Consider the following 7,044-nt stretch of genomic DNA (forward strand, 5'->3'; position numbering starts at 1 on the left):
CTGAGCCTTCTTGATTTGCCTAGCCTTCTCAAATTTCCATTTCTCTTTAGTGATGAAATGAGTCATCATGTGACTTTGGCCAGGAGTCAAATGAACATCAGTCATAGGAGTGTTTGGGTCCTTGTGCCAGAGATCAATTTAATCGAGGATTGCCCTTGGATCCAAAAGCAGTGGCACATTTGTGCCTTTGGCTCTAGCGGCCCTTTCTTGTCTGTCTCTGATGATTTCTGCAAGTTCATCATCGTGAGCTTCATCGTCAGATGGCACTTGGAAGGCAACATGTTTCTTCTTCAGACTTGGCCGAGGACCTCGACCAGCTGTTGCCTTTGTCTTCAGCAGAGTGGGGCCTGATGAAGAGTTTGGTGCAGCTGAGGAACTCGCTGAGACACCAGAGGCAATAGAGATTCCAGCAGTCCTTTGGCACGTGGCCAGATGTACAGGTGTTGAGGACCTTGCCGGAGCAGCTGAGGACTTTGGGGAAGGAGATGAGAATTTTGGAGGAGCAAGAGCAGCATGAGGAACTGGCCGTGAGAGCTTTGAAGATTCTGGCCGTGAGGGCTTTGAAGATTCTGGCCGTGAGGGCATTGTTGAGGAACTTGGCCATGAGGGCATAGTTGGTGAAGCACTTGGCTTGTGAGTGAGCTTCTTTGCCATTGATTTTCTAGGCTTGACAGAGGCCTCAGTGGCAGCAGCAGTAGCAGAGTCTTCATTGAATTTCCTCACTGCTTCTTTGGCTTGTCTCGCCAACTTGGCTTGACGTTTGGCCCATTCTTTAGGAAAATCCTCACCACGCTTGATGCTGGTGGGGTCAGCTTCTTGGCCAGGTGCCAATGGAGCTCTTGGGCATGGAGGATTTAGTTCAAATTTCTTCATGTACTTTGGAGTTACATATCTGTACTCCCTCCATTCTCTTGCACATCTCCTTTCAATCCTCTGTATGCGCACCTTGTGCTGATTTTTGTTTTCCTTTCCGAACTTAGCCTCATCAGGTGTGCAATAGTCAGCATAGATGGCCTCAGGTATTTCAAATGCAGTCATGACCTCAGGCCTCTTTCCTCCTTTCTGTGGCTTCTTACCGTCTGCCATATTCTTCAGTTGAGGAATTTGAACAATCGAATTCTCTGAAGAAGTATGCAACTTTTCTTCGAGGAACGCTGCAAATGAGTTAAGTTGATGAGAACCTAGTGATTCAGCAGCGGACATGAGTACCTGTGAACAGAGTATAGTTGCGAGGAATTTGAAGAGGTCATATGCGTTCGCAGAAGGTTTTCAAAAAGAACAAGTTTGAGGAATTTGACCAGATGAGCCTTGAAGAATTTCACTAAGCGTTCTTTGTCTTAGGTTCCAAAGTTGTATAGATTGAGGATCCACACAATTGAGGAATCTTGAAGAAAAATGATTCTTAGAGAAACAAATCAAGAATAGATGACTAGTGAGGTGTTTTGTGTGTGAGGATTTGAAGAATAAAACACCTTTGAAGATTGTGTAGAGAAAATTTGAATCAAAGAGGATAGTAAAAGTAACTTTTAATTACCCTTGATGAAGAACACGACGAACTGAGAAGTGTAGATTTGAAGCTCGTCAGTTCAGATCTTCCACGCCCTATCTCGGCGGAGGAAGACAGCTACGGCGGTGGCGGAGTGAAGATTTCGGCGGCCGGCACGAGTATGACGACGACGAGGTCGAGGCAGGGAAGCTCTTCCTCACCGGAGACGATGGAGTAGCGGTGGCGCTAGGGTTTGAGAAGCTTGAGTGAGAGAGAGAGAGCGGTCGAGCGGCATAAAGGAAGTCAGGAAGAGGTGAGGGGGTATTTATAGTCGCAGTGAAAAACTGTTTGCCCGAAGATTTAAGACGAACGTGCCCCTAACCCTTCTCATTCGCTTGACATGTGTCACCCACGTACTGAAAAGTGGAGATCGTGTTAGATCGTGGGTGAATAGATAATTTTATCGTGGGATACGGGACGGTTTGAGCGGCAAAACCGAAAGTTTGGATAAGATAAGTTTTTCAGTTTCGTTCGCAATTTCTTCAGCTGACAAGGACACAGTGAAGATTTTGAACGAGTTTCAAATAGAACGCACATGAAGAATTTGTGAATAGACTGGGTTGAGTATAGCATAGAGGGGAAAGGGTGATCACATTCACTTAGCAGAAAATGCAACTTGAAGAAATAGCCATAAGTGAATGTTGTATAGGACATAAACTCATATATATATATATATATATATATATATATATATATATATATATATATATATATATAGCCAATGAAGAAAAACGACGGAAACAGTGAAGATTTTGCAAAGTTGAAGAATTTGAAAAACTGAAGAATTTCAAAACTAAGGAATTTCAAAAATGAAGATTTTCAACTTTGGTGGTGGCGTGACCCACCGTATAAGAATGATGATTTCAGACACCGCGTACAATTGTCGTAGGGTTCTGAGAATCAAATTCTTCATTAATTTCTTCACACTTAGAGTGTTATTCTTCATTGATTGAAGAAAAACTTTTCTTCATGTGTTGCACATCTAAGTCATCAATTTTGCATAAGTGTTAGGATGAGTGTCCTTTTTCAAAGAACATTCGAAGACTCTAAGATATTTAGCTCACACCGCAACTTGCTAAATCTCTTCTCATCCAAGGGCTTTGTGAAGATATCGGCTAGCTGTTCTTCAGTCTTCACGTGCTCGATGGAGATGTCGCCCTTCAACACATGATCACGAAGAAAATGATGACGAATCTGAATGTGCTTTTTCTTCGAGTGCTGAACTAGGTTGTGAGCAATCTTGATGGCACTCTCATTGTCATAGAGGAGAGGCACATTCTTCACGTTGATGCCATAGTCCTTGAGGGTTTGCTTCAGCCATAGCAGTTGAGCACAGCAAGAACCAGCAGCAATGTACTCAGCTTCCGCAGTAGACAGTGATACGCAGTTCTGTTTCTTCGAGGACCAACAGACCAAAGATCGTCCGAGGAAATGACAAGTACCAGATGTTGACTTGTGGTTCACACGATCACCAGCATAGTCAGAGTTAGAATACCCAATGAGATCAAAAGTAGAGCCCTTGGGGTACCATAATCCTAGTGTTGGTGTGTGAGCTAGATATCAAAGAATATGCTTCACAGCCTTATGGTGTGATTCCTTTTGTGTAGCTTGAAATCAGGCACACATGCAAACACTAAGCATTATATCTGGCCTAGATGCACATAAGTACAATAACAAACCAATCATGGAGCGGTATACCTTGTGATCGAAGTCAATACCATTTTCATCAGTGCATAGATGGCCATTTGTGGGCATAGGAATTTTGACGCCTTTGCAATCTTGCATGCCAAATTTCCTCAGAACATCCTTGAGGTATTTTTCCTGAGATATGAATATGCCATTGTGCTATTGACGAATTTGAAGACCACGCCCGAGGGGCCTGCTTGAGCCCATAGAGGGCCTTGTTGAGTCTGAAGACTTTGTCAGGATTCTTTGGATCTTCAAAACCTGGGGGTTGAGCAACATATACTTCTTCCTCAAGCTTACCATTGAGGAATGCACTTTTCACATACATTTGATATAAAGTGATATTATGATGGTTAGCATAAGCAAGTAATATGTGAATAGCCTCAAGTCTAGCAACAGGTGCAAAAGTTTCATCGGAATCAATTCCTTCAACCTGTGTGTAGCCATGAGCTACAAGTCGTGCCTTATTCCTCACCACAAGGCCATTTTCATCTTGCTTCTTGCGCTAGATCCACTTTGTGCCAATGATATTATGCTTGCGAGGATCTGGACGTTTGACCAGTTCCCAGACATTGTTGAGCTCGAACTGATGTAATTCTTCTTGCATGGCCTGAATCCACTCAGGCCCCATAAATGCTTCATCTACCTTAGTGGGCTCTATGATGGAGACAAAGGCATAGTGCCCACAAAAGTTAGATAAATGTGAAGCTTTTGAGCGGGTGAGAGGACGTGGTGCTTCAATGTCATCGATGATATTTTCAACTTGCACTTCTTTTGCAACGCGAGGATGAGCTGGTTGTCTTCGAGGAATTTGATTAGCATTTTCTTCAGCACCATTTTCTTCAGCATTTTCCTCAGGTGCATTAGCTCGACGATCTTCGCGTTCAGGAATGAATTCTTCAGTAGATTATTCGGTAGGAATGACATCCTCAGTAGCCTTGAACTTGATAGAATCCTCAGGTGCTGGTTCATCTATCACAGAAGGTAGGTGCTCTCTTTGTGAACCATTAGTTTCATCGAACCGCACATCTACAGTTTCAACAACCTTGTGAAGAGCGTTGTTGAAGACTCTGTAGGTGTGCGAGTCCTTTCCGTAACCAAGCATAAAACCTTCATGTGCTTTTGGTGCAAATTTAGCATTGTGATGAGGATCTCTAATCCAACATTTAGCACCGAAGACTTTGAAATAACTCACATTGGGTTTCTTGTCAGTGAGGAGTTCATAGGCAGTCTTTTTGAAGAATTTGTGAAGATATACCCGATTGATGACGTGGCACGCAGTATCAATTGCCTCATTCCAGAAATGACGAGGCGTCTTGTATTCATCAATCATAGTGCGAGCCATTTCAGCGAGGGTTCTGTTCTTGCACTCCACGACGTCATTCTGCTGAGGAGTATAAGGAGTAGATAACTCATAAGTAATACCAAGTTCATCAAGATAGCCATCAAGACCGGAATTCTTGAACTCAGTCCCATTGTCAGTTCTGATGTGCTTGATCTTCACACCAAATTTGGTTGAAGCCCTCGAGGAAAATCGTTTGAATATTTCCTGCACTTCATGTTTGTAAGTGACAATGTGTACCCATGTGTAACGAGAATAGTCATCAACAATAACAAAGCCATATAGAGATGCATCATTTGAAACAGCAGAATAATGATTAGGACCAAAGAGATCCATGTGAAGCAATTTGAATGGACGAGTAGTGGTCATGATAGTCTTTGCTGGATGCTTGGGCTTGGTCATTTTTCCAGCTTCACAGGCACCACACAAGTGATCCTTGAGGAATTTTACATTCTCAATGCCAATGACATGCTTCTTCTTATCAAGCGTGTGCAAATTCCTCATGCCTACGTGACCAAGTCGTCGATGCCATAGCCAGCCTTCTGAAGCTTTTGCCAGTAAGCACACGGCTGGTTGTGGTCCGGTAGAGAAATCAACAATATACAGATCTCCTCTCCTAAAGCCTTCGAAGACTTTCGAATGGTCAGCTTCCATGATCACAACACAACGATATCTTCCAAAGACAACAACCATATCGAGATTACAAAGCATTGAGACAGACATGAGGTTGTATCCTAAGGACTCGACAAGCATGACTTTGTCCATGTGTCGATCCTTTGAGATCGCAACCTTACCTAGACCCAATACCTGACTTTTGCCTTTGTCAGCGAAGATGATATGCTTCAGATGTGATGGTGATAAAGGAGCATCTATCAATAGATTCTTGTCACCCATCATGTGATTTGTACATCCACTATCGAGGACCCACTCGTTTGCTTTGGGCTGATCATCCTGCAGATGAATTAGTGCATCTTATGAACTCATATACTTCATCAGTGAAGAATATGACGTCAAATTCATCAGTTCAATTTCATCAAGCAATGGCACAGATAAGCAGTGTGAGGACGTGTGAAATGAAAGTTCATTTCATCAGGATTCGCCTGCGTCCTTTCAGGCATTTTTTTCAGGCCCCCAGCAAATTCTTCAGACGTTAAAGCACGTCTGGAGACCTGACCCTGCGAAAGATGTTAGTTCTTTTTCTTCACCACCCACATCTGAAGGGGTGGCAAAGAATTCATCACTCTACGAGCACCATATGAGAAAGGTGGCATAGAAGCTAGTCCACTTTGCTTCACATAAGAGGGGTTATGGTAAGCATATGAATAAGCAGAGAAATTCTTCGAGGACTTATGAACATAATGATTTGAAGAATAATGTGCATATTCATAGCCCTTAGCTCTACCCTGCGAAATAGAAGGGTTAGCACGATGATGTTCATATGAGGACTTTGATCCATTTGAGGAATTTGATCCACGTGAGGAATTTGGTCCGTATGAGGAATTGGATCCATATGAAGAATTTGGTCCATATGAAGAGTTTGATCTGGGTTTCCTATTCTTCACAGGTGGTGTCATGAGGACATTCACCTGAAGACTTTCAACATAACTTTTGGGGACCTAGATTTTCTTAATAGGGGAACCGTTCCTGCAGCTAGTCCCAACATATCTAGCAAATACTTCACCATTTTGATTTTTGAACATTTTATAGTTAGAGTCAAATGACTCATCAGAAGAATGAGGAGATTCACATGTAAAGCCAGATAAATTAGATGGATCAACTGGAGGTCCCTTTGCAGCAACTCATGAGGTTTTGGGGTACTGCTTAGGCTTCCAATATGTTCCATCAGCGTTGAGTTTCCTCTCAAAGGCAATACCCTGTTTCCTAGGGTTCCTGTTGAGGATCTGCTTTTTAAGCACATCACAAAGAGTCTGATGCCCTTTGAGGCTTTTGTACATGTCTGTCATATACAATTCCTTCAGCCCTGCATCGTAAGTGATACTAGCGATATATTCAGATGAGGAGTTAGTGATAGCAAAGACAGGTGAAGAATTTGTAACAGTTGAAGCATTTGAACATTCAGGTGAAGAATTAGCAGATTCACGTTTAATGCACTTTAAGCATGGAGGAACAAATTCTTCCTGAGTAGCACTGATTTGTTGAGCAAGTAATGAATCGCGCTCCTTCTGAAGATCTTCATAACTCACTCTTAGCTTCTCAAGATCTTGCTTTCTTTGAAGAAATTCATAAGAAAGCTTCTCGTGATTAGATAAGAGAGTTTTATGATGACTTTGAAGGTTGTCAAACTTAGACTGAAGTCTCTGAAGATTTTCAGTTAAGTCTTTAGTGCGGTCCATTTCATCAACCAACATATCATCACTTTTGTCTAGCATGTTTTGAAGTTTTTCAATAGCCTTTTGTTATTTCACAGCAATCTTAGCAAGTTTAGAGTAGCTAGGCTTAAAATTTCATC

The sequence above is a fragment of the Triticum dicoccoides genome, chromosome 4B (assembly GCF_002162155.2).
Source record: "Triticum dicoccoides isolate Atlit2015 ecotype Zavitan chromosome 4B, WEW_v2.0, whole genome shotgun sequence".
NCBI classification, from domain to species: domain Eukaryota; kingdom Viridiplantae; phylum Streptophyta; class Magnoliopsida; order Poales; family Poaceae; genus Triticum; species Triticum dicoccoides.